The following is a 21,073-nucleotide window of genomic DNA, read 5'->3' as shown; positions in this document are numbered from 1 at the left end:
ATGTGCAGGTTGAGCTGATGTGATGATGGTGCTGCAGTGAGCGGAGTCTCCAGGGTTGTTAATGAATTAAGTTAACCTGTCTAGAATATGTCTTCATACATATGTCTAGCTACTTTCCGCTGCACAATACTTTCTATGTTATGTCATGTTATGTTATGTTATACCTGGAGTCTTAAAGGAACATGAATAGTTTCATAAGATGTATAACATTAATTTATGATATTAATGTCGCAGCCCGATCTCCACGCTAGTAATAGCGGAGTCCGAGTATCGATACGACTATAATAAAAGAATAAAAAGACAAGAAGAACTAGATTGAACATCATGCGGAAGCTCACATCAAAGCATGCTAAGGTAAGGCATTATAAATCAACTCAAGGGTATAAACATCAACATCGTCATATCTCCATAAATAACAGGATTCTCATGAACAAAAACAAAGCAGGTATAGCTCATTTTTCATAAGGAAGCATAATATTCAGAGTATCGCAGCAAAAGGTGAATCGATTATATGTATGAAGACATATAACCGTGAGTATATTGCTTGATTAAAAGAAAACAAAGTATTTTATCATTAAGGTTTTATCAACATTAAAAAGGAAAGCAAAGTGTATCATCGTTTGGACTCTATCAACAATGGAATAACAGTAAGGGAGATACATCAGTCAAAACAATCCCCCGCCAGCACCAGACCAATCTCGCTCCAACGCTTAACCTGCACATTTAGAAATACATGCAGGGCGTGAGCATATAATACTCAGTGGGCAAACGCCGAAAAACAAGAAAGGTGCTCTTAGAGCTATAGGTTTGAAACTTGCCATATCTCAGCAATACACAAGAATAAATTTAGTGTAAATGAACCTGTGTAAGCAGTTTTAATAATCATGACATCATAAAGAAACGACTGCAGTCAAAGATCTCAACATGTATGCACCACATCTACAACTCATCAATATCAAAGGTACTGAGAAGTAGGCCTCCCTCTCAAGTACCGTGATCGGCCGACCCGAAGACGGCTCGCAGTCACCTCTGTGCACAAAATCCCGCTTGTGGCAGGACCGAATTCGTCTCATCTCATCAGTAGAGGGCAACACAGGCTCAACATTAAAAATTGGCAAGTCAAACAGTTCTCAAATATCATTTATCTCAAAACATTTGATAAACTCATAACATCATCAAATCATTTTAGAAAGCTCATATGATATAAGGATACTCAAAATATTGCCCACCTGAAGTCCTTCGCTTAAGCTCGGAAAGAAAACAGGCGACTTACTTCTTCGTCTCGCTCGGGCCTTCATATATGATCATCATCGTCATCGAAGGTTCATGTGATAAAATAAACCTCAGTTAGAAACTCATTTACTAAAATCCAATCTCGTCTCAAACTATAACTTATCACTCATCTTCTATTTACCCAAATAAATCTCAATCCCTAGGTATACTTAACTCCTAAGGATTCATAAGTCCTACTCTCGACTTAACACTCAACTCGGATTAAACTCAAAGCAAACAAGCACATAGACATGCGTAAGCACAATAAGCATATAACTTCGGACTTAGACATGTCACAAATAAACATCATTCTGCATTTTCACAGATTAAAGACCTCACCAGACTCGGTACAGAACTCCATTGGATTCGAAACTTATACCATTGGAAACCTCTTTGAGTCTAGTTTCATTCAAAAAAAAGTAGGATGAAAAACTCCAAGTAGTTTAGGAGATATGACTATTTTTCTACAGTCTACCATATTTGGCAGTTTTGAGTAATTGGAAGTTTCGATTTTTGAAAAATAGTAACCATTTCCGAAAAGGCTTGAAATTTTACCAGTATGCTCAAGACTCTCATATATACTTCTCATAAAATTTTCATGGTATTTGGGTAACAAAAACTTCACGAAACAGTAGGTGCAAAAGAGTTGCAAAACGACTCCACATTCAGCAAACAAGGAAACATGCTCAAAGATACTCAATTACTCACAAATGGCCTCCTCGTGCATCACATAACTCAATACATTTTCATAGACTCTCCCTTATTATGCAAACTAAACTCAATCAAAAATTATATAGTCAAAGCTTGACGAAACCAAACATTATTAAACTCTAATATCATGCTCAAACTCCATACTTCTTTAATGCAAACTCTTCAAAACTCATTTTAAACTCTTATAACGCTCAAGAACATCAAAACAAAAACATTTGACTCATTAGACTCGGCTCGGTGGCCAGAGCAGAGCAGAAAAGCTCGACAGAGCAGAGCAAAAGAGCTCGATAGAGCAGAGCTGAAAAGCTCGACAGAGCAAAGCTGAATGACTCGACAGAGCAGAGCTGAATGACTCGGCAGAGCAGAGCTGAATGACTCGGCAGAGCAGAGCTGAATGACTTGGCAGAGCAGAGCTGAATGGCTCGGTCAGAGCAGAGCTGAATGACTCGGTCAGAGCAGAGCTGAAAGACTCGGTCAGAGCAGAGCTCAATGACTCGGTTAGAGCAGAGCTAAATGATTCGGTAGAGCAGAGCTAAATGACTCGGTCAGAGCAGAGCAATATGACTCGGTCAGAGCAGAGCTAAATGTATCGGTCAGAGCAGAGCTAAGTGACTCGGCAGAGCAGAGCTAAATGACTCGGTTAGAGCATAGCTAAATGACTCGGTCAGAGCAGAGCTAAATGACTCGGTCAGAGCAGAGCTAAATGACTTGGTCGGAGAAGAGCTAAATGTCTCGGCAGAGCTGAGTAGAATAGCTCGTCAAAGCAGAACAAAAATAGCTCGGCAGAGCAGAACAAACATAGCTCGGCAGAGCAGCACAAAAATAGCTCGGCAGAGCAGAACAAACATAGCTCGACAGAGCAGAACAAAAATAGCTCGGCAGAGCAGAACAAACATAGCTCGGCAGAGCAGAATAAAAACATCAATCCAACCCTAATTCTATCAATTCAAGCCACTTAAACACATACAAAAATAGACCATCAACATCCTCTCTCAACCCAAGCCACTTAAACATATACCTAATTTTCATCAAACTAACTCACATCAACATCCTCAAATTACATCATATCCTCAATATAGACCATCAATCATCATCAAAAACACATCATAATCTCATGCTCATCATCAATTAATCATTTAAGACAAACTCAAAGATCTCTCAATTTTGGGTCAAACTAAACTATGCAAAAATTTGCATCACAAGACCATGCTTTGCAAAACACACATCAGTCATCATCAAACATCACATAGAACATAATTCTCACCCCAATTTAAGAAAAGAACAAGAAAGATTTTTGAAGGGTATGAACCCCATATTTTCAAAAATTAGAGAAAAATAGTAGGGGTTGTTTTCATGCTTCAATCTTCCATATAAACTCACATAGAACATCATAGAAGCTAGATCTATGCAAATAAAGATCACTTACCCAAGATCAAACAAAGAACAAGGTTTCCTCTCTCAAGCTTCGAGACTAAACTTCCAAGGATCTCTTGAATTTTAGGAAGTAGAAAGTGTTTAGGCTAGATTTAGAGGAGGATTTTGCTCTTGTTATGAATTTAGAAAGCTTTGGAGGTCTTCATCAATGGTGATCATGGAAGAAAAATCAGGAGCGAGAGAGAGAGAGAGAGAGTGAGGGACGAAATGTTAGAGTGAGGGAGAAGTGAGATAAGCTTGTCTTGCTAAGGAAGAGTGATTAGGGACAAAGTACTATTCACTCATTAATGCTTGGTCCCCCATAATCTCTACACCCTAATCTTTACACTCTCTAATCCTCTCACACGTCCACCACTTGCCACTACAAGAAATTAAGGGTTTTAGCCACACATAATAATGTGTGGTAATTTAGCCACACATAATTTGAAAATATGTAGGTAAATCAATTAAAAAATTTCCATTAGTTATTGACATTTAAAATGTGTAGCAAAAACATTTTAGTGACATTTATTATTTAACGGTAACTTTTTAAGTATTATTTATGTAACGAAATTTATTTTTAAATTTGTTGTGCCAACGTGGCAAACTAATAAAAGTTATTAACCACACATAATTATAAGTTATTTATGTGTGGCTAATGAATTTTTATAATTATTAATTCTTGACATATAATAAATGTGGCAAAATAATTTTGCCACATTTATATTTTGACCTTAATTAATAATTTTTTAAATTAGTTAATCTCTAATTAGTTAATCTTCCGTGACAAGAATTAAAAATTTAGTAAAAGAAATATAAAAATATCAAATAAATACACGTAACATGTTAGTCTGTTACAACTTACAAGATTTTAGGATTGCACGATCCCTTAAATATTTCTACCGCTATATTATCTACTCAAAATATAAAATTAATCAGAAATGACTTTACATAGTAGTATCAATGTATCATACATTTAAATTTTGGTTTCACTTTTTTATGCAAGTATCAAAGAAAAATGAATTAAACGAAAAAAAAAATCTAACTAAATAAAGTTACAAAAGTTTATAGAATATATAATTTTAATAAAATTATTCTATGTTTATAGCACAAAAAAATATTATTATGTGAAGTTATAACATAAAAATATTTGTTATCTTTAATATTCATTATGATTAGAAATTAAGAAGTCTTTTCAAAAATAATAATAATAATAAGAAATGAAACCCGATTTTGCAAACTTTGAAAAAATCATTAGCTTAGAAAAAATAATAGCATAATTTTATAACCTATATGAAATTAAGTAGTAATTTTTAAAGGTGAAATAACACATTAATATTTGAAATATAACAGAAACAAAAGAAATGAATAAAAGCTGGCAATATTTTCTTTCTTATTCTCAATTCTAAATTTAAGTGCCAAAGGGATACGCATAAAACTTTTCATTATCCCGCCATAAAATGCCTCCAAAATTTTGTCAAAAGTAAATCCCTCCAAAAGTAATGAAATAAATCTACAAAACGTAGAAACGGTTTTCTCTTTCATATTTCAATTCTCAAAGTAGTTGTAGCAGGATTTCTTGTCCCCTCGAATCGAACCCCTTCCAAATTCTTCTTTCTAAAGCAAGTAAGCAACACTACATCGTCAAACGTGCGGCTGGACATGGCCAATTGGAATGTTGTTGGGCGTAGATGATTTGGCGTCGTGAATGCACATAACGAGCGAATGTTGTGTCAAGCTTGGGGACGTCTGGATATGCTGGCTTGTGTTTCAAGGTTGCTGGAATTGTATTTTATGCAGGTGATGGTCTTGATTGCTCATTTGATGGAGTTCAAACGAAATTATGGTCCTCATCTTATTATTGTCCCCAATGATGTGTTTGTCAACTGGAAGGTAAGAGTTCATTGTTGTACCTATTTATTTGAATTCTTAGATGGGTTCATTGCAGAGGGCAAATTTGTTGGGGTGCATGCAGAGGCTAATGATCGAGAAGAAATCTGGATCACCAAAGCTGATTCATTACAATGGTGTTGGAGGGGGACTTCATAGCTTCATTTTCTACTTCTTTTTCATTTTTTAAAATTTGATTTTAGTAGTATTATTGTTAATTGTTTGATTAATGTTTTCTTGGCAAGAGTCATTGAAAAAGTTGTCACGATGGTTAACCAATGTTCAACTCTTCCAATGTACAATGGAGTTGCTTTTTGATCAAGAGTTTGAAGAAAAATTATGAGTCCTAGATTAATTGCGAGTTGTAGATTAAGTGCTTAGTAATTTAGACATTTAAAATTATATGTAGTTAGTAATTTCAGACTTGTACTTTAATTTTGTTAAATATTTTTTATGTAAATGTTCTGTATGATATTCTTGTTATATTTAATGTGTTGAGTATTTGATTTTTTATTTTTGATTTTTTTTATTATAATTATAATTATGATTATAATTTACTAATAAAAGGTTATAATATTTGAAAATAGTAATATTTTTTCTAAAATTCAATTACTGTCGCAGCCCGCCGCCTAGCCAGTGATAGCGTAGACCGGGTATCGATACGACTAAAAGAAAGAAGGATCGAAGGCTGTAAAACTAAACTCGTTTGTGCGGAAGCATAGACAACTCATAACAACTTCAACATTCTTTTAGGTTATAATCATCGGCATTTCCATAAAAGTCAAACATCGGAGTTTGAGTTACACAATCAAAAGGTCGTAATTCACATATGTACAGGGATTCTAGTATATACAGAGTTACACAACAAAAGGTGATCGTACTATATGTATGAAGACATATAGCCGAGAGTCTATTTCTTAAATAAGCCAGGAACAGCTTCCAAAACATCATGCTGCCATAGAGGCGAAAAAGCATCAAAAGGTGATCACTCGAAACAACGATTTCCCCACCAACACCACACCATCCTCCGTCCATGCTTAACCTGCACATTTAGAAATATATGCAGGGCGTGAGTACATAATACTCAGTGGGCAGGCGCCGAAAGACAAGAAAAGTGCTCTTAGAGCTATATGTTTGATGCTTGCCATAATCATCAGCAATACACAGAAATTAAGTTAACGTCAAAGAGGCTGTGTATGCAGTTTTCATAATCAAACATCATAAAGGAGTGTCTGCAGACAAATAATCAACAAGTATGTACCACTTCTACAAATTATCATCATCAAGGTACTGAGAAGTAGGCCTCCTTCTCAAGCACCGTGACCGGCCGACCCGAAGACGGCTCTCAGTCACCTCTGTGTACACAACCCCGCTTGTGGCAGGATCCGAATTCGTCTCATCAGTAGAGGGTAACACACAAGTTCATCATTAGAAATATTGGCAAGTCAAACAGTTCATAAACATCATTTTAACTCAACATTTGATAAGCTCATAACATCAATAATTCATTTTAGAAAACTCGGTGATTTCATACTCAACATATTCTCAACATACTGCCCACCTGTAGTGCTCAGCTTACTGTAGGTGGTACTCGATGTGACCTTCACTTGCGTCCTCGATTGGTCTCTGTAGTTGTGAGGGATATGTTAGAAACTTTCTCACAAAAAGCTTAACCTTAATCCTATAAAACACTCCTCATAAACATTCTCAGCTTATCTCCGTCTAATCACTCGACTCTATGATAAAACTCTAATCTTATTCTTAACTTCGCTCGGAAGGCTAGATTGAAAGCAATCAAGCACATAGGCATGCATAAACACTTAAGCATACAACTCAAACAAAAACATATCACAAGTAAGGAAACATAAGTTGACTCGGAGACTAGAGCAGAGGAATGCTCGGTGGTCAGAGTGGAAAAACTCTGTCGAGTTGAGCGGAGTAGCTCGGCGAAACAGCGGAGAAATGCTTGCCAAGGCAGAGGAATCAACTTGCCCGGGCGGCGAAATCATGAACTCTCTGGCAGAGCAGCGGAGAAATGCCAGAGGAATGGCGAACTCTCTGTCGCCAGAGGAAACAAATGTCAGAGAAATCAAACGTCAGAGGACTCGATCATCAGAGGACTCGATCGTCAGAGGACTCGATCGTCAGAGGACTCGATCGTCAGTGGACTCGATCGTCAGAGGACTCGATCGTCAGAAGACTCAGACGTCAGAGGAATCAGACGTCAGAGAAATCAAACATCAGAGGAATCAATCATCAGAGAAATCGAACTCCAGAGGAAACAAACTCCAGAGGAATCGAACTTCAGAGGAATCGAACTCCAGAGGAAACAAACTCCAGAGGAATCGAACTGCAGAGGAATCGAACTCCAGAGGAATCGAACTCCAGAGGAATCGAACTCCAGAGGAATCGAACTCCAGAGGAATCGAACTCCAGAGGAATCGAACTTCAGAGGAATCGAACTCCAGAGGAATCGAACTCCAGAGGAATCGAACTCCAGAGGAATCACACTCAGAGGAATCGAACTCTGAGGAAAAGGACTCGCTGGCAGGGCAGCGAGGAAATGAATTCTCTGTGATACCCCGGGAAAACATCTTCCCTGGCAAACTTGGGAAAACGATTTCTCTGGCATGCCAGCGGGAAAACGAATTCTCTGGCATGCCCGAGAAAAGACTTCTCGGTTCGAGAACAAAGCTCAAGGCAGAACAGTGCCCTAAAGAGCAACTCGAAAAACTCGTCAACTTTGTCATCCTCAAAAATCATCAAACACTCAAAAACATCAAAACTTAGCATGCATCAACATAACTCACTCAAGAACTCTACAAACTCAAAATCATCAAAAACATTTACTCCTTCATACATCCTTACTCCACACCAAAACATCATACAAGACTTCACTAACAGATTTTTCCCAAAATCACATATCAAACTTATTTTGTAAAAACTCCATCTCCAGACTCAGTTTTGCAAAAACTCATGCTCAAGACTAAATCTTGTAAAACACATGCTAATCACCTCAAAACATCACATAACACATTGAACAACACATATAACACATTTCATCTCGGTTTTAAGAAAAGAAAGATTTTTACAGGGCACAAACCCAAGTTTTCCGAAAATGAAGAAAAGAGGAGAAGGGGAGGTTTCTCATGATTAAAACATCTTAAAACTCACATAAATCACCACATACTTCTCACACAAGTCTAGACTCGAAAAGTCAGAACACTTACTCCAAAAGTTTCAAGAAAAGGACGTCTTTATCGGTTTCTTCCGGTTAGAATTCAACAAATCTTCTTGAAACAAGCGTGGAAAGTGTTTAACGCTCGATTTAGCGGAGTATTTGGTCTCAGTTGTGACTGGTGAAGCTTTGAGCTTAGTCTCCAATGGAGGAGAGAGAGAAAAATCGTGAGAGAGAGAAGAAGTTGAAGGGCTGAGACTGATGAGAAATGACGGAGAGAGAGAGACGCTTCGGTTTTAACAATATTCTTATCCCAAAGGATTAGAAGCATTAAATGCTTGAATAGTAATTTGTCTCCCCTTAGCAGCAAATCAAATCGGCTATTTCCACATGTGGGAAAAAGGATAAAATAATGGTGGTGAATATAGAAGTGTGCGACGGTAATCAAACATTTGTGCTAATTTTTGAAAATTATACTGACTCAAATAATATAAATGCGCACATATCATATAAATCATACAACATCAAACAATTAACTCGCAAGGTATCACATTATAAACAGATCAGCTCTCGTCATTACTCTAATCATCATTCTAGATTAATCTTCTATTTAGTGATTCTAGATCACTGCCTCGACTCTATCTCTCGCACTTCGTCTCAACTCGTAAACAATTAACATCTACATCTCAATCTAACATCATTCTCAATCCTCTTAACATCTCTATCTTACTCACATCACCATCCATGATAACTTCCTCTCGACTCTAGTATGTTAGTCCTTAACTCTCGATAGTATTTCGATACTATTGTAAGGTAACTAAATACGGGGTGTTACATCCTACCCCCCTTAAGAAAATTTCATCCCGAAATTTGTGGTACTCACCTTCGGGAAAAAGCTCGGGGTATTTCTCCTTCATCTTCTCCTCAAGTTCCCATGTTGCTTCTTCTCTGTCGTGATGTCTCCATTGTACTTTCACCAAGGAAATTGCTTTGCTTCGTAGTTGTTGAATCTTCTTGTCCAGAATGGCTTCGGGTCTCTCTTCATAGCTCAAGTCTGGTTTAAGAGATACTTCTTCCTAGTGGATAACATGTCTGGGATCAAACACATACTTCCTCAATTGCGAAACATGGAAAACGTCGTGGACATTCGCGATACTCGGCGGTAACGCAAGTCTATAGGCTACAGGGCCTACTTTCTCTAGTACATCATACGGTCCAATATACCTCGGTTTCAGTTTCCCCCTTACTCCAAAACGGTGCACTCCTCGAGATGGGGAAACTTTAAGAAAAACTTTATCACCCACATCGAAATAAATCTCTGTTCTCCTGGTGTCCGCATAAGACTTCTGGCGGTCTTGTGCTTCCTTAATCCTCTGCCGAATTTGTCGGACAACAGTGATCATCTCATCTATGGCCTCGGGACCCAATATTTTCCTTTCTCCTACTTCGTCCCAATACAGTGGGGATCTACACTTTCTTCCATAAAGGGCTTCGTATGGAGCCATGTTGATAGTTGATTGGAAGCTGTTGTTGTATGCAAACTCAATTAGGGGCAAAACTTGCTCCCATTGGACTCCTCGGTCCAACACAACAGTTCGAAGCATATCTTCTAAGATTTGTATGGTTCTCTCGGATTGTCCATCCGTTTGTGGATGAAACGCCGTACTAAAATTCAATTTAGTACCCAACTCTTTCTGCATGGTCATCCAAAATCTCGATGTGAACTTCGAATCTCTATCCGACGTGATCGTCATCGGTACTCCATGCAATCGCACTATCTCGCGAATATAGATCTGAGCTAGCTTGTCAGATCCATAGGTGATCGGAATTGGGATAAAATGTGCACTCTTCGTCAATCTATCAATGATCACCCAAATGGTGGTGTTCCCTCCTTTCGACTTCGGCAATCCAGTCACAAAATCCATCGCAATATGGTCCCATTTCCACTCGGGAATCTCTAGTGGATGCAACTTGCCATAGGGTCGTTGGTGAAGTGCCTTCACCTGTTGACATGCTAAACATCTCTCAACAAATGATGCAATCTCTCGTTTCATGCCCTCCCACCAAAACTTTGTTTTCAAGTCTTGGTACATTTTCGTACTTCCCGGGTGTGCAACGTAGGGGGTGTCATGAGCTTCGCTCATGATTTCATTCTTTAACTCTTCCACATTAGGCACACACAAGCGTTCTTCAAACATGATGGCGTTGTCTGCCGCTTCATGATATCTATCCATCTTCTCAACTCGGATCTTTGATCGTAGCTTCTCAAACTTTTCATCTTCCCTCTGCGCTGTGACTATCCTCGATCGTAGGTCGGGGGTAATACTTAGCATAGCAATCATGCTTTCTGCCGTCTGGGGTGGTATTACTACCTCTAATTTCATCTTCTCGAACTCTCTGATCAAGTTCTTCTCTCGAGTAAGGAGAAATCCTAACTCCCCTTGATTCTTCCTGCTCAACACATCGGCGACGATATTGGCTTTTCCCGGGTGGTAATTGATTCCACAATCGTAATCTTTTACCAACTCTAGCCATCTTCTTTGTCGCATGTTCAGATCCTTTTGCTCAAAGAAATATTTGAGACTCTTGTGATCTGTGTAGATCTCACACCTAACTCCATAGAGGTGGTGTCTCCAAATCTTCAAGGCGTGTACTACTGCTGCGAGCTCTAGATCGTGCGTCGGGTAATTCATCTAATGCGGTCTTAGTTGTCGTGAAGCATATGCTATTACTTTTCCTTCTTGCATAAGCACGCATCCTAGACCATTCTTCGACGCGTCCGTGTAAACAGCATACTCCTTATCTGCCTTGGGTACGGATAACATCGGGGCAGTGGTGAGTCTCTTTTTTAGCTCCTGAAAACTTCGTTCACAACCATCCGTCCACTCGAACTTAACTTCCTTCTTTAGCAAGTGCGTTAATGGCTTGGCAATTTTTGAAAAGCCTTCAATAAATCGTCGATAATAACCTGCCAATCCTAGGAAACTTTGGATCTCATGTGGCGTAGTCGGCGATCTCCACTCTTGTACTGCTTGTACTTTCGCCGGATCTACCTCAATCCCTCTCGCCGAAACGATATGGCCGAGAAAATTTACTTCTCCGAGCCAAAACTCGCATTTGCTGAACTTAGCATAAAGCTTTTCAGCTCGCAGTCTCTCCAAAACAATCCTCAGATGCTCCTCATGCTCTTGTTTACTCCTTGATTAAATCAAGATATCGTCTATGAACACTAACACGAACTTATCCAAGTATTCGTGGAAGACTCTGTTCATAAGATCCATAAATACTGCAGGGGCATTCGTTAGTCCGAAAGGCATAACTGTGAACTCATAATGTCCATATCTCGTGCGAAAAGCCGTCTTCGGAATGTCATCTGCTCGTACCTTCAATTGATGATATCCCGTTCTCAAATCGATTTTTGAAAACGTGGATGCTCCTTGAAGTTGGTCGAATAAATCGTCGATCCGGGGCAACGGATATTTATTCTTCAACGTTACTTTGTTTAGCTCTCGGTAGTCGATACACAACCTCAGGCTGCCATCTTTCTTCTTGACAAAAAGGACCGGCGCTCCCCACGGGGAAACACTAGGTCGAATGAAACCCATGTCTAGGAGCTCTTGGAGTTGCAGCTTCAATTCTTGCAACTCTGCAAGGGCCATCCTGTATGGCGCTTTCGACATCGGTGCGACTCCAGGTTCGAGATCTATCGTAAACTCGAGCTATCGATCAGGTGGTAAACCTGGCAAAGTTTCAGGGAAAACATCTTTGTACTCTTGCACTATTGGTACGTCATCAATATCCGCTTGGGATTCTTCCTTCTGGTTCAAATACACAACATAAGCAGTCGTGTCCTTCCTTCGCAAAAGCTTCTTGGCTCGCAAAGCCGAGATAATCGGCGTCTTCTTCCATTTTCCTTCAATGCCAATGAAGGCAGTAGGCTCTTGGCCAGGTGGCTAGAATGGTATTTGTCTCTCCTTGCATTGTATCTTTGCATGGTTCTCTTCCAACCAGTCCATTCCCAAAATTATATCTAAGTGCCACATAGGCATCACCCTCAGATTCTTAGCCTCGAGCTTCAACGTTCCTAATTCAAATTCTACGTTAGGACAAACGTGTGACACCGTAGTAGTTCTGCCTATAGGTGTAGTCACTTTCAGACATTGTGGAGCAGACTCCACTTTCAGTTCTAAAGTATCTACACACGTATGAGAGATAAAAGAATGTGACGCTCCAGTGTCGAACAAAACTACTATGGATACGCCTTTCATCTCGCCTATACCTGTCAAAATTCCCCGATTCTGGTCTTGAGCTTTCTGATTGATCGCGAACATTCGTTGATGATGTTGCTGTTGATTCGCCTGTGGCCCAGTTGGTTGTCTTCCCGGCTGCTGTTGTCGGTGCGTTAGCTGCTGGCGTACTGGCTGTGGTAGCGGTAAGACTCCTTCCATGGCCTTGAGCTGCGGCTGGAACGGTCTCTGTCTTCCACCAGTTCCACTTTGCTGTCGGTTCGGGCATTGGTTGGAGTAATGCCCGATTCTGCCACAGGTGAAACAGCTGTTCGTTCCCATTCTGCATTCTCCCAAATGTAACTTATTGCATTTGGGGCAGGGAGGTACTCCTCTTGGTCCTTGTGCTGCTGCCACTGGGGCTGCATACTGTCGTTTCTCTTTGCCTTGAGAAAAAGGTGGCGCATTCTGACCTTGCCACGGCTTCTGGGGACCTTGGTTTCTCTCGTCCCACTTCCTTTTTCCCTTCTGCCCTTGTCCATAACAGGTTTGACTCCCCGATTGAACATTCGGGTTTGAAAGGGGGACAGAGGGTTGACTCGTTTTCTCTGGCTGCATTGCCAGCTCCATGTCTAGTGCTCTGTTCAGTGCTTCGGCATACGTGAGTGCGCTCTGACTTGCTAAGACAACTCGAAATTCTTGCTTTAAACCGGCACAGAACAACTCTGACATCTTTTCATCCGTATCCACTCGATATGGTGCATATCGAGCCAAGTCACAGAAACAACGGTCATATTCAGCTACCGTTTTATTTCCTTGCTTCAGACTCGCAAACTCCATTTCTTTCCTTCTGCGATAGCTACGCGGTATATATTTCTCGCAGAGAGCTGTTTTGAATTGCTCCCACGTAAGCTCATCTATTTGCTCTGGGGTCAAAGTCTTCTGTTTGGCCTCCCACCAAAAATCTGCGGACCCCTTCAGCTGGTAAGTCATGCACATAAGGCGCTCAGCATCATTGCATCTAATGAACCTAAAGATCCTTTCCATACTTCTGATCCATTCTTCTGTTTCGGCGGGGTCTCCGGCTCCACTGAAAGTAGGTGGATTTTGTCGGAGGAAGAGCTCTTCTACTCTCCTCTCTTGCTGTGGAGGAGGTGGAGGTGGTGGCGTAGGGTCTCTCTGTTCTTCCTCCTCCTTTTCTACTCGATTCCGATTTTGCCTTCTCGGGGGCATACTATAAGGAAAGGAAAAATTCGCATCATCCTCATAAACAAACTCTCTATGCTACAGTGCAGAGCAGAGAAACGATTTATATAAAAAGTCAGAGGGGGCATGGTCCATCAGAGGAAACAACATATCAGAGCAGAGGAATCCCTCCTCAGCGGAATCAATCATTAGCGGAATCGTTCAACAGCGGGATCATTAGTCAGTGCAGCGAAATCAAAAAGCCAGAGGAACGGTCTCGCCAGAGGAAAATACTTCTCCAGAGGATTCACTTCTCCAGAGGATTCGTTTCGCCAGCGGAATTGCCTCGTCAGCGGACTCGCTTCGCCAGCGGACTCGCTTCACCAGCGGACTCGCTTTGCCAGCGGACTCGCTTCTGCTCTGGCGCAGAAATCTCAGTGCTCTCATCTCATCTAATTTCTTTCTTCTAACGTAAACTCTCTTTACCTCTACTCTATCGTGTTCTCATCATCTCAAAACTCTCATTTATTGGTCACTCATTTCTATTATCACTCATCTAGTCAAGCAACATTATCAACAAATCAGGCAACATCAACATCGAGTAAAACATATATACATAGGAAAATTGCCTCTTTGAGGTCTTTTCACAAAGGTTGGGATCTATTTACATCCAAAACAATCCCTTCTACACAGGCATCATTATACTAAGCATTTATAAATGCGTACTTCTATACTATTTCGTCTATGTTCATCATTAAGCATCTCAAAAGGCATAATAACATCTATGCTAATCAGCACAATCATCGCCCACCATCAGCTCCGGGCGCTCCACTCTCTACTTCATCACCTTGTCTGTCTTCTCTCAGCTCAGCCTCTCCATCCTCATATTCATCAATTAAGTGAAAAACGCTATCATCGTCCTCTACAATCCTATGGGAGGCTACGACCGTTAGCAATTCCAGAATGGAAGTCAGACCACATTGCTAGAGACTCTGTCACAATATTGCAAAGTCGAGGAGAGAAAAGACGACCATTTGTGAGATCATGTGATTGTATGAAGCCTCGACAACGATCACCTTTGATAGGGATTCTTAGTTTACCTCACACCTCTGAATGAGCCAGTAGAAGAAGTTAGGCTTTAGATTGAATTTCAGCACTGTTTTGTTTTTCCATAGACGGATGGACAATCTGAGAGGACCGTTTACATTCTAGATGATATAGTTTAGACAGTGGTTTTAGAAAAATGAGCTCAATGTGAACAACTTCTGCTCAAATCAAGTTTTTCGATGACAATAGTTTCTAGGCCGCTATCACCATGGCACCACACGAAGCGCTCTACGGAAAAATATGTCGAACCCCGTTTTATCGGTAGGACGTAGGAGAAAGAGAAGATATTGGTCCTGAAGCAGTAGAAGAAACGATCGCTACCCTGCGATGAATTCGACAAAGAATTAAGGAGGCACATGACCGCCAGAACTCTTACGCGGATACCAGAAGAATGGAGAATCAATTCGAGGTTGCAGATAAAGTTTTTCAGAAAGTTTTCCCCATCCCACGGAGAGCATCGATTGGGAATCAAAGACAAGCTTAAACCAATATACATAGGACATATGATGTACTAGAGGAAGTAGGCCTCGTTGCCTAGAAACTGGCGTTACCGCCAAGCTTCGCAAATGTCAATGACGTTAGCACGTGTTTCAACGGAGAAAGTACACGCTAAATCCTAAACTCGTCATTCGCCAAGAAGAATTCTCTCTTGAACCAGATTTGAGCCATGAAGAGAAGACCTGAAGTTATTCTGGACAGGAAGATTCAACAATAGCGAAACAAGTCGATTTGCTTTGGTAAAGATCCAATGGAGACATCATAGTCAAGAAGAAGCAACTTGGGAACTCGAAGAGAAGATGAAAGAAAAGTATCCTGATCTCTTTCCCGAAGGCGAGTAACACAAATTTCGGGACGAATTTTTTTTTAAGGGCGGTAGGATGTAACACCCTGCAGTTTACTTATATTATTAAGTCGCCATTAAGAGTATTGAGATATTAGAATTAGCTTATAACTGATGAAACAAAGTTTCTCAGCAGATGAAGGTGTGATTATTTTAGAGGTCCAACGATAGAATTTTTTGAGTGACTCATACTGATAGAATGAGTTTAGATAGAGATGCTGATTGATTTGAGAATGGAATTATAGTTTCTTTTTTCGGTCTATAAAATAGATTTATTTCCGTGGTAGTTTATTTTATTAAATTTTACGGTGATAACCGTATAAGAAATAGAGACGATGTATGTGAGTAAGAATCATTATAAAGATGAGTTGAATTCGCGAGATGATTAAATTGTCGTTAGATTTTGATTGATTGAGAGGTCATGTTTGAGTGAGAATAATTGATTATTTTTTTGTGACCTACGTGGTGTTATATTAGAGATTGATTGATTTATAATTTTTCTTGGACGTAGTAATATAGCGATGATTTTTTTTAAATGGTGAATTATGATCTTGCTTTCTAATATTTTTTTCCCTAAGGCAATTTCTTTGAATTGATTTTATGAGTTAGATGTAATGCGAATTAGGCGTGCTCTAATTATGATTAATTATTTGATCAGACCATTAGATGATATTGATTTATGGTTTTTAATTAGTAAGTGATTTTCCCTAACTTAGCTTTTCCTACAAGCTTGATCTCATTAATTAGTGTAGCATTATATTTATTCTTTAATCTAAATTAGAGATACTTGTGCAAGTGGGCAAGTTGCAAGTGTGAAGTGTTGAAGAAGCTAGATTAGTAGCTTAGTGAGCAAGTTTAAGTTTTAAACAAAGCATCTCTCTCTCTCTTCTCTCCCCCTCATTTCGATCTCTCTCTCACTCTCTCCTTCTCACTTTCTTTTCTCTCTCAACCACCATTGATGGTCATTACCAAGCTCCAAGAATCATTCTCATACTTAGATCTATCCTAAATCAAGCTCTAAACATCCATTTCATTTGAATCAAGCCAAGATTGGAAGAGTTTCTCAACGTTGAAGTCAAAGAAAGATTTTTTATTATTTCCAAATCTTTGAGCAAGTGATGAATCCTTTTAGATCTAGACTTATTTATGTTGGATATGTGTGTATATGGTTAGATCAAACTAGAAAAACATCCCTCTTTATTTTTAAAATTTTCAAAAATTTTGGGTTTATGCCTTTCAAAAAATTTTCTTTTCCTTTTCTTAAATTGAGGTTATTTAAATGCTATTGGGATCGTATTGAGTCTATTTCCATGTGTAGAGATTGGATTTAAAAAGAGATATGAGATTTGAAATACTTTAGTTTGAGTAAATTTGGGAAGTTTTGGATTCGAGGCTTGATTGATGAATTGATGATGGATATATGTTATTGAGGTTGCTAATATGATGTTTGATGGATTGAATTAATGATTGGAATTGATTGGTAAATTTTTATGTGAGTTAGTTTGGTTAAATTGGGCAAATTTGTTTCTATGCTTTAATTTACTAATTGCTTGCTTATTTATGCAATTAAGTGTGTCTATTTGATAGATCTAAGGTTTGATTTGTGAGTTATGCATGTTTAAAGATTTTCAAAAAGTTTAGTTTGTTCAAAATTAGGACTTTTTTATGTGTTAAATGTCTAAATTGGGTAAGATTAATTGGTTATGGGCATGATGGGACCATTTATTAATGATCAATTTCGTTAATTGTTGTATATGTATAAACTTGCTTGAGTTTAGTTTACTAAGATTTGGGTATTCTTGATTAATGAAGTCAATGTTTGGATTAATGATGTTTATATGCTAGTTAGACTATATAGAAGAAGAAAGCATGATTAATTTGGTTAATGATGTTGATTTGTGAAAATTTCCCGAGTTTAGTTTGCGTGCATACATGAGATCTTATATATAAGATGAGTTATGAGTCAAGCATGTCTATATGTGGCTAATTGATGATAATTTGAGCTTATATATGCGATGTGAGACGAAATGAATTATCCCCTAAATACCTATATGTTGGCCGAATGTGACGAGTATAAGGGGAAGTCGATGTTTAATTTTTCTTATGTTATATGATCATGTATTTATGTTATTGTGTATTATGTGAGCTTAATTTGAATTTTATAGAAAGTATATATGAGAATCTCGAACATCCAGGTAAAATTTCAAGTCATTTGGACCTCGTTTACTATTTTTCTAAAATGTAAAACCCCAACTGCAATATTCTATCGAAAATGTCGAAGAGCAGCCAATAGAGTCACATTTTTGAGTAGCTTTCCCTAACGTTTTGATTTCCAAAATTTTAAGGTAAATAGTTTATTGTGTTAGATAGCTACTCACTAAATTTCAAGCATTTTTGACAATGTTTACTAATTTTCAAAAATCCAAACTTTCAGTTCCACAAAACTGCCGGATATGGTAGACTGTAGGAGATCGGCCATATCTCTTCAAACACTTGAAGTTTTTCAACCTACTTTTTTTTAAATGAAACTAGACTCAAAGAGGTTTTCATTGATATGAGTCTCGAACCCAGGAGACGTCCGAGGTGAAACGGATTAAGATTTTAGTTTGAGATAGAGCAGAATGACGGTTGTATGTGATAACTTATATATGTGTTTCTATGTGCCTTATGTGTCTATGTATGTCTATGTGCTTGATTGTTACTAGTCTAGCCCTACTTGAGTGACAAGTCGAGAGTTGTATTTGTTTTCTTAGGATATATGTATATACTGAGGAGATTGAGATAGTTGAAGTATATAGAAGATGAGTGATGGGATAGCATTGAGATAGGAATGATATACATAGTAAGGGAGTTCCTGACTAGTTTTATTTATCTTATCTCATGAACCACTCCGACGTTGTGACATCTGAAGATACGAACAGAGGATGGAAGTAAGATCTCCCAAGTACTACGAGAGTAAGCTAAGTTTGTCAGGTGGGCATTATTTTGAGTATGCATATTATACGAGCTTTCTTAAATGATATGATATTTATGATTATGATTTGAGTTAATGTTATGCTTGAAACTAATTGACTTGCCGAGTTTTGTTGATAATGACTTGTATGTTACCCTCTACTGATGAGACGAATTCGGTCTTGCCACAAGCGGGATTTTGTGCACAGAGGTGACTGTGAGCCGTCTTTCGGGTCGGCCGGTGACGGTACTTGAGAGGAAGGCCTACTTCTCAGTACCTTTGATGATGAATAGTAGATATGGTACATGCATGATGAATGTTTAAACTGCGCAGTTACTTTATTGTGATGTTATGGGTTGCGAAATTGCTTGCACAGGTTCGTTTATACTAAAATCCTTGTGTGATGCTTATATTGTGGCAAGTTCAATTTATAGCTCTAAGAGCAAGCTTTCATTTGTTTTTCGGCCTATGTCCACTGAGTATCTTGTACTCAGTCCTGCATGTATTTCTAAATGTGCAAGATAAGCGAGGAGGAGGAAGATCGGTCTGGTGCTGGCGGGGACTTATTTTGGACGACGTTGTTTTTTTTACTGTATTTCTACTTCATACGGTAGCCTTTTGAGGTTGGTGGGAGCTGAAATGCTCTAAGTTCTCTATCATTCTTCCAAATTATCACTTTTGGCTCTCTACTCGACTTCTCGTAGGGTTTTCCGCCGCTGCCGCCTAGGCGGCTCCTGTAACACCCCGTACTTTTCCTCATGTTGTGAGATAGTGTCTTAACACTAATAAGAGTACCGAGATGTCGAATTACGAGACTACTTTTTTTTATGAGTAGATAAGACAAATTGTCTTTTAAATAGAGATACGAGAGAGTAAACCGATGATGGAATTAGAGTAATGAGATTTGAAAAATGAGTTGAGATGGAGATGCTGATTGAATTGAGCTGAGATTTTATTTTATTTCCAACTACCGGGGATAGAGTTACCGGATACGGAATTGTTAAAGATTGACTGTCCTATTAAGAAAAATAGGAATACTGAGTTGGAAATAGAGTCGAGGAAGAAAGAGTGAGAAACCTAGATATATAGAGTCGGTCAGAGAGACGTCTAGCTTATTTGAGCCTGCCGACTATTTTGATGTGATGTTATGTGAATTTACATGACTGAATGATTATGTGATTTTTGTGATATGTGTCATTATGACCAAGTTGTTATGATTTTTGTTTTGAGACCTTAGCACTTGGAATTTTTATTTAGTTTCCAAAGACAATGCAGTTTATTTTTATCGAGAAATCGAATGATGCCGGTTTATGAAAATTTTTCCGAACATAATATTTTTAAATTATTTTTCTTCCTACGAAGAGGAATATTATATATATGTGAGTGCACTAATATGAGTGCTATAATTATTATTTTGGTCACATGAATATTTATGATGTGGTATTTTATTAATGAGTGACTTTACCATAGTTTTGTGATTTTATTTGATCACCTTTCACACACTTTATTTAATTACCCATACCATATGTTATATGCCTAAATTTTGCTAAGTATAGAATTGAGAGAGTAGAGAGTTGAGAGTACATTAGAGAGAGTGTAGAGATTAGTGAGAGGAAAGTGTAGAGATTTGAGAGAGAAAGAAGAGATTAGAGTGAGAAGATGCATTAATTGCATATATTCTCTAAGATTTTCAAATCTTAGCCAAGATCAATTTCATATCTTGCAAATATTTCTCTCACCTTTCCTTCACCCCAATTTCGATCTCTCTCCCTCTCCCTCATCTCTCACTTCACTTTCCACCATTTTTCCTCCATTGATGCACCTTCGGAGCTTCACAAAATCACACCAAAAACACAAATCACCCTCTAAATCTTACACTAAACACTTCCATCTCCTTAGATTCAAGAAGATCCATGGAGATTCAATCTTGAAGTTAGAAAGAGAAAGTTTGGTTTTGAGTGTAAGTTTGGGTAAGTGAGTTTTGAATTCATAGATTAGACTTGTATGAGTTTGTATGTGAGTTTATTTGAAGGATTGGAGCAAGAAAATCACCCCCTCCCTTTTCCTTCAAATTTTCGAAAAAAATGGGTATCTTACCCTTCAAAAATTTTTCTTCTTCTTTCCTTGAATTGAGGTGAGAAAAGTGATCTATGTGATGTTTGGTGATGATTAGCATGTGTTTTGAAAAGCTATGCTTTGTGATGTAAAAATTTGGTTGAGTTAGTTTACCCCAATTTGGGAATTTTTGAGTTGATGATCAAGGTGATGAATTGATGATGTATATGAGTCTATGAGAT

At 38.6% G+C, this 21,073-nt stretch overlaps 1 long non-coding RNA gene across 1 annotated transcript; it reads right to left on the bottom strand.

The window, feature by feature from the left end:
- Positions 1–521: 521 nt before the first annotated feature.
- LOC130992866 (uncharacterized) lies at positions 522–3,612 on the bottom strand. The gene is made up of 3 exons (XR_009091451.1): positions 3,410–3,612; positions 1,230–1,292; positions 522–715 (listed from the first exon to the last, which is right to left on the bottom strand). It is a non-coding gene; the product is annotated as an uncharacterized LOC130992866 (long non-coding RNA).
- Positions 3,613–21,073: the final 17,461 nt, after the last annotated feature.

Source organism: Salvia miltiorrhiza, chromosome 7 (assembly GCF_028751815.1).
Source record: "Salvia miltiorrhiza cultivar Shanhuang (shh) chromosome 7, IMPLAD_Smil_shh, whole genome shotgun sequence".
Lineage (NCBI taxonomy): Eukaryota > Viridiplantae > Streptophyta > Magnoliopsida > Lamiales > Lamiaceae > Salvia > Salvia miltiorrhiza.
Note: the sequence above shows the minus strand (reverse complement) of the source record. Positions and strands in the feature narration are given on the sequence as shown.